The 7,132-nt window shown below is 31.4% G+C and overlaps 1 long non-coding RNA gene across 1 annotated transcript; it reads left to right on the top strand.

Moving 5' to 3' along the window:
* The first annotated feature begins 4,807 nt into the window (after positions 1-4,807).
* LOC134247252 (uncharacterized) lies at positions 4,808-6,781 on the top strand. The gene is made up of 4 exons (XR_009987794.1): positions 4,808-4,937; positions 5,286-5,387; positions 5,674-5,723; positions 6,108-6,781. It is a non-coding gene; the product is annotated as an uncharacterized LOC134247252 (long non-coding RNA).
* Positions 6,782-7,132: the final 351 nt, after the last annotated feature.

Genomic DNA, 7,132 nt, shown 5'->3' with positions numbered 1-7,132 from the left:
TGTGAAAAGCTGTTTTTGCTTTAGTATAAAAGATAAAATTATTCTACTTGTAAATAAACATGCATATTCTTTTAACAAATAAAACAATGTGGACTTTAGAAGAGAAAACTACTACTTATAGAATGAATTAATTACCATGGTTGTAACAACCATACATATATATCCATGCCAGGGCGATTCTGCATGTGTTTTTTGTGTAATTAACAAAGGTCTGTTGACGTATTGCATAAATACACTCGCATTTTATAATATAAGGACGTTCGATCCTGTGTTTTTGAGTAGATTTTGGCTTGGACCTTTATTTATAAAATTATGTACCATTTTTAAGTTTTAACATTAAATCTGAATTCTACAGGGCAAATTGAAGTATATTCAATGAAAAAACTGTGATTAATTTCCATTCAAGTAAGATTAAGCTAGGAACTATATTTTGTGGCGGAAGGTTTTTTTTTTTAAAAGAAAATGATCAATTTTTCCCTTTTGAACTGTATACAGTACTGCTGCTTTTAGATTCCTATTTTCCATGCTGGTTGCACACAAAGCTGTTTTTTTGCAGTGAAATGTGTTATACTGGTTCTGAAATATCTATTAAATTATTTCTAATGAATTCTTTCTACAAATTGTGACAAATATAGTTAAATATATTCTATAAGTCCAGGAGAAAATTGAGCCAATTTTAACATAAAATTGACAGTTTTTTAGTAATCAGGGTTCGAAATTAACTTTTTTTAGCACTAGTCCGCACGGACTAGTGACTTCTAGCTTCCACTAGTCCACGAACTATTCCACTAGTCCGCCCTATAGTATGTAAAAAGAAGAACACAAATCATAAAATTTTTATCGATTAATTCAATGAAATATGTGTCCACACATCAGCTGGAAGCATGTGGTGAAAGAAAGAGGGTTTTCAACTTTTAGAAATCTCCTCATGGTCACGTCTTTGTTTATTGATCACAATGTAGAAAACGCTTTATCCCGGTTGCGTTTCTCGTTTATTTTCAAACGTCTAAGAGACTCGGAAATAAACTTAATAAAATGTGAACAGATTCAAGACTTATATCCGGATTTGCACTGGTCCGTGCGGACTAGTACCTTACAAAGTTTGCTAGTCCGACACAATTTTTACTAGTCTTGGACTTATGGACATGAGTTAATTTCGAACCCTGGTAATGTTTAAAAATTTACACCATATAACCCGGATTTAGGTGTTCTTTTCTGAATATTTAAGCTAACTTTGATCTATCTGCGTAAATTCAGCAAAAGTTTAAGACTTTGAAAAAATTTTCTTGCTTATTAAATTTTCAATGCCAGAAAAATCACATTTTGTGAGTGCAGAAAGGTCAAATAATTGATTATGCGTAGTAATTTGAAACTTTTTCTTAGTCACAAATTTAAAGTGTCTTTTTTTAAATAGACTTTTAGTTTATTTTGTTCCATGCTTTATTTGGATAAAAATATTGCAGGGAAAATGTCGAAGATTTAGGACACACATTTCAGTGCAAAAAGTCATTTTAAATGTACTGTAGCGCCAAAAGAAGCATATTGACCCCCATTTTTGGATTTGATTTTTAACTAAGCTACATGTGTAGAAACTAAAAATATACTTGACAGAAAAAGTTTAAGACTTTAAATATCAGGAGCCAACGTCGTTAATGCAATATTATATATTTATGTGTTATTTTTAGCTCTACTGGTCAGAGACCAGAAGAGCTTATGCGATAGTAATGCATTCGTCTGTCCATCTGTCTAGCTGTCAGTCTGTCTGTAAACAATTTTTCAAAATGCTACTCCTCTTACAGTTTTGGTCGGATTTCTATATAACTTTGCACACAAGTAAACTTTACTAAGATACATACGAGGGGCATTCAATAAATAATGCCACTGAGGCTCAGAAAGAAACAAAAAAAACGCTTTTCTATGATTTATTCTGAATGATTTACTAAAATATTCTCTTTTAATTAAAACAAATGTCCGTAACATTTTTATTCAATTTCTAATTGTTATTAGAACACATTTTTGAGTATGACCCTATACTGGAATAAGGCAGATCCTATGATTTGCTGTACTTGTTTTCTTCTTTCTGATGATGTTAATCTAAGTTTGGGAAATGAAACAAGTCAAAGGTTGAAAGATCTGGCAAATTTTGTTGGTGTGAAAAAACATTAACTTTCTGTTTATCCCCAAAACTCCTTTACTCTTCATGGCCTGTGGGTTTGGACACTGGTGTCTTCAAGAAATTCAATGTAGTGAAATAATTTGTGTTTTCCAGACTCCTCCAGAAATTGAACTTCCTTCCCGAATATGAATTTGAACAATAACACCGTTAATATTTACCAAACAGCATATAAAACTGTTTTTGTTCTCTTGCAATTCTTTGCTCTTTTTAGGCCTTTGCAGTTTTGTCAAGTGCATCTTATTGTAAATTTGTTTTGAGGGTTTAAAGCAAAAAGGATTCAAGTTTCATTATCTGTTTGAATTTCAGACAAAAGTGGATATTAAGTACAATTTTTGATTTTTTAAAAATAATTTATTAGATATTCCTACACGCTGTCGTTTTCACTCTTTTTTAAACATCATTAGTCCAAATTTTTTCATTTTTGAACATCATTAGTCCAAATTCCTTGAATACGCATACTCGGCTTTATGGTCGTGCATTCTGCAGAGCTGCCAACTCTTACAATTTTGGCGTAAGTCTTACGAAATTAGCATCCAAAGTAAGCTTTACGATTTCTCTCTATATTTTTCCGATTTCGTTTTTTCTCGATCAAAGTTCATAATTTCGGAATTTTCATAACTGGCAGTCTACAATTTCTACTATTATAATTAAATATTCATAATCCTTACAACGTTTGCTTATGTCGTCGTTTCTGTTTCAGATGGCTGATCGCATTCATGTCAATGTTTTAAAGTAAACAAAATCAAAACGTGTCTCAAATGGCTCGATTGCATGTCCATTTACAAAATATCTTCAGTGGAAGGGGGCCTAGACGGTACCCGAACCACGCCTTATTATTTTTTATTTCAGAGTGTTGGCAACTCTGATTCTGGATAACTGTGAAAACTACTATAGATAGACCTTACGATAACAATTTCATTGTATCATGTTGTAGCATTAAATAACTATGTTTCTTTTTATTCTGTAGCTTACACTTTAACTACAGATTTGTAATACTTAAAATTTTCTGATTGTTCAAAACAAAGACAATGGAGGTTTTTCTTTACGTCAAAGCACAACCAAAGATTGACTCTAATTTCTGATTGGTCAATTCAGCCAATCTTACAAATTCCAGAAACAAGAATTTACACTTAAAATAACGAATAAATCCATTATTTGTAAGATCTGAATCAGATGTGTATGGCTTAATTTTTACCATAACATTTTTTGACAAAGATGACCCAAATGACCAAGCTACTTACCCCTGCGAGACGATTATGAATAATTCATGAATTTCCTTGAATTTTTCATGAATTTTATTCATGAAATGTTCAGGAAGATCCTATGAACTTTTTATTGGACATTTTCAAATCAAGAATTTTTATTCATGAAAGAAAATTGATGAATATTCATGAATATTTTTTTTTCATGAATAATTCATGAAGAGTCATATTCATGAAGATTCATCATTTCAAGAATGTCCAATAATGAGTTCATTGGATCTTCATGAACTAGCTGTTCATGAATAATTTGATGAATTTTTTCAGGAATGTTCATGAATGAATAAAATTCATGAACCATTAGCATTCATGAATATTCTTGCTTATTTGTAAACAAAAAATGTAATATTATTATTCATGTTTATACATGAAAATGCATGAAGTCATTCTAAAAAAGTAACAGTAGATGTTTTATAATACAGCATCTTGAAAGATTTCACAGAAATGTTGTTTGTTTTCCAACCATGGCAACAAAATCTTTGTTAAAAAACTTAAAATAGACAGTTCTGACATATTAAACCATAGTAAATGAGTAATGTGTAGTTCATTCCTGGTGAAAGTATAAAAAATTTCAATTCAACCGCAACTCTTTGCGGAATGTTTAACCTTACTTGGTCAAGAGGAGAGGGGGGTCCTTCCTCAGCATGTTTCAAAGTGTGTTTTAATGCCAGAAATTGAACAGTTTTTAATTCCAGTCTAGGAGAAAAGTTTGTTCACCACCAGGGTAACAGTTTTAACTGCTTTCAAGCAGTTCGAGCAGAGATGGTCAATTAAAAAATCCTTATTGTCTCTCCATGTGGAATTTCCAGAATTTCTTCATTTGGATCCTTTGATTGAATATCATTCATAATTTCAATTATTTTTTCTTTCTTTTGCAAGAGCTCAGATTTTTTTTGCTGCCAAAGTTTCTTGTCTTCTGCTCATCAACATTTGTGAACTGCTTCTCTTTTTCCTTCAAAAAGAAAGATTTTCTGAAATTACCCATGATTGTAAAACATAAGACTTTTTTGTATTTTCTTGCATTTTAGTTTCATTTAATTTTGCATCAGAGGCCCTTCCAAATTAAAACATTCTGAGTGGAATTTAAGCCTATTTTCTTGGACCGCCATTTTGTAGATCAATCAGGCCTATGAATGTTTCGAGTCTCAGTCTATAATTAATGTATGTTATATGGTTGGATTCAAAAAAAAATTGGACTTAGACATTTTTTGGCTTGGAAAGTAGTGGAATTCTTTGGAAAAAATTGTAAAATGAGAAACTTAGCCATTTTCTGCGCTGGAAAACTGTGGGTCCGAAAATTACTTTTTTTTTTACTGTCGACTAATACACTAACATCGGGATCGAAGTCGGGCTCGATGAACAATTAATTTTAACAACAGCGAAATTCAAAACTATCGAATGCCATGTTGATGTTCCACAGAAGGAAAGTTGGAAGGAGTGCCACGAACAGGGGGATCATGGTCAGCTTGGGATGGAAAAAGATGACGACATTTTTAAGACCGGTAGGTACAATATTATACAGTATTTTATGTGTCCTCGAACGAAGAATGTTTCTGCTACTTTTGATTTATCCAGGCACCATACATAAATGCCCGACGGTGAAATCGTTAGGACAAGCACTATTTCTGTAATAATTATTTAACAAATCTATACATATCATTAAGATCATTGATTTTAATCCGAATTTCCTTGCTTGGAATCGAACTGATGTAAAGAATCTTACTTGTACCTTCCTTTGTTCAAGATAACATTTACAGAGTATGATGTACATGTAATTAATTATATATTTTGTAAAGCATGTTCATGACCATTTTCAGCTCTTATCTTGCATGTTTCGATTGTTTTAATAGTTGCTGCATTGCCTGAGATGATTTTCACAGCCCTGGCATTTGATAAAAGTGTATATACATGTAGATGCTTAACCAATCAGTCACTATAGGCTTGTGAATATGGTGAGAACCAGCTCAAATTATCATTCAAAACAAATAAACTAACTTTGATTTTATTAATCCATGTCTTTAAGCATAAGATTAAAAAAAATATTGCAACTATGCCAAGTAAACGACATTTAAAGATATAATATATTCTTAACATGCCTAATTTCCATATCCTTATTATTTATAACAATGAATTCTGAAAGGTAATCTAAACATGCTAACTGCATGGGTATGTATAATTATTTTAGATCAAATATAATCAAAGATATCATCTTCTATGAAGTATACATGCATTTTACAGGAATCCGGATGCTCACAAGATTTAGGACAAGAACTGTATTTAAAAAAATGGTAAGATTTCTTCATTATTTTCTTAATCAATAAAATCACATGAATTGAAATTAATTTTTTTCAACGTCAGTCAGGCATTGAGCTTCAGCTTTAGCCTTTTCATTTAAGCTCACCTGAGCCATTTTAAGGCCTAAGTGAGTTTTTTGATCAGTGTCACAGTCTGGTGTTTGTCTGTTGTCTATAAACTTTTCACATTTTTACATTTATCAGAATTAATCCTAATTGGAACAAAAAATTGCAAGATAGTGAATTCATATTCTACAGTAAACTTATCTGCCAGGTAGAAAAAAACCAATTGTTTTGTAGAGCTTTAGTTTATTATTTGTCATATATTTATACGGATATCAATAATGATACATCTTAAATGGTCATCTCCTCTTTCAGAAATTGTGCAAGGAAAGTTTGAAGTGTCTGTTGGAATGATTAACATCGAACTTGCTGAGCCTTCGTACTAAAAGTGAATCCGTTGGTGACGCCAATTATCTGTCAACCCTCTATTGCAAATTTCATGGGATATCTGTGAGGATGTGATTCTAGCAACATGTCAGAAGTTTTGTATCTTCCACAATTGGGATCTTTGGCACGTACATTGGTGGAAAATAGCAACTGTTAATTTTATGGGATCTTTGTATCAATGTAGTTGTGTAGTACATATATTTTTGCATTTAATATGTGTGTTTGTCACTCTAATCACTAACTTTGTACAGTAAATTTACATGGGCCTCTGGCAGTTTACTGTGAATGTATATCCTGTTGAGGTTTCCAATGACCTCTCCCAATCCTTGGCCAATGTCATTTAATGAATCTAACCTCTTATTTAAAAAAAATGCAGACTTTAGTTTACTACATACATGTATATCATAACTTCATTATAATTAATTTAACCAAGGTGATCCCCCAGTAATCATATTTTTTCTTGGATATTTCTGTGAATAACCTTTGATGTAAAATACTTTGAAGTTTCATTGAGAATACATACATTAAAAAAAGTGTGCTTATAATGTACATCTGAGTGGTATATGCTATTATATTTGTCTCAAAAAACATTGTAAAAGAAACTGTGAATTTTTCATTTTGCAAATATAGAAGATTTGATCTATGAAACATTGTGATGTTATCAAGTTTTTTTGTAATTATTTGGTACTAATACAGTTTTTATTGTATTTTCCTGGAATTCCACAGATTTCCATGGAATTCCTTAAAGAACTTTATGCGGTATTAACCAATATTTGCCCCAAATCAAACTTTGATGGAGTAATATTTAATTAAGTCCTTAAACAGGGGAGTATATGCTGACTTCAAAGCACTGAATAATTTCATAAGTAATGACGTCACAAATATGACGTAAATTTCGGTTTTTCATGAATTTTACAGAAAAATGTACATATTTCGTCGATATTTTAAATAAA

This window comes from Saccostrea cucullata, unplaced genomic scaffold (genome assembly GCF_032062105.1).
Source record: "Saccostrea cucullata isolate Sc308-1 unplaced genomic scaffold, CSIRO_AGI_Scuc_v1 ctg20338, whole genome shotgun sequence".
NCBI classification, from domain to species: domain Eukaryota; kingdom Metazoa; phylum Mollusca; class Bivalvia; order Ostreida; family Ostreidae; genus Saccostrea; species Saccostrea cuccullata.
Note: the sequence above shows the minus strand (reverse complement) of the source record. Positions and strands in the feature narration are given on the sequence as shown.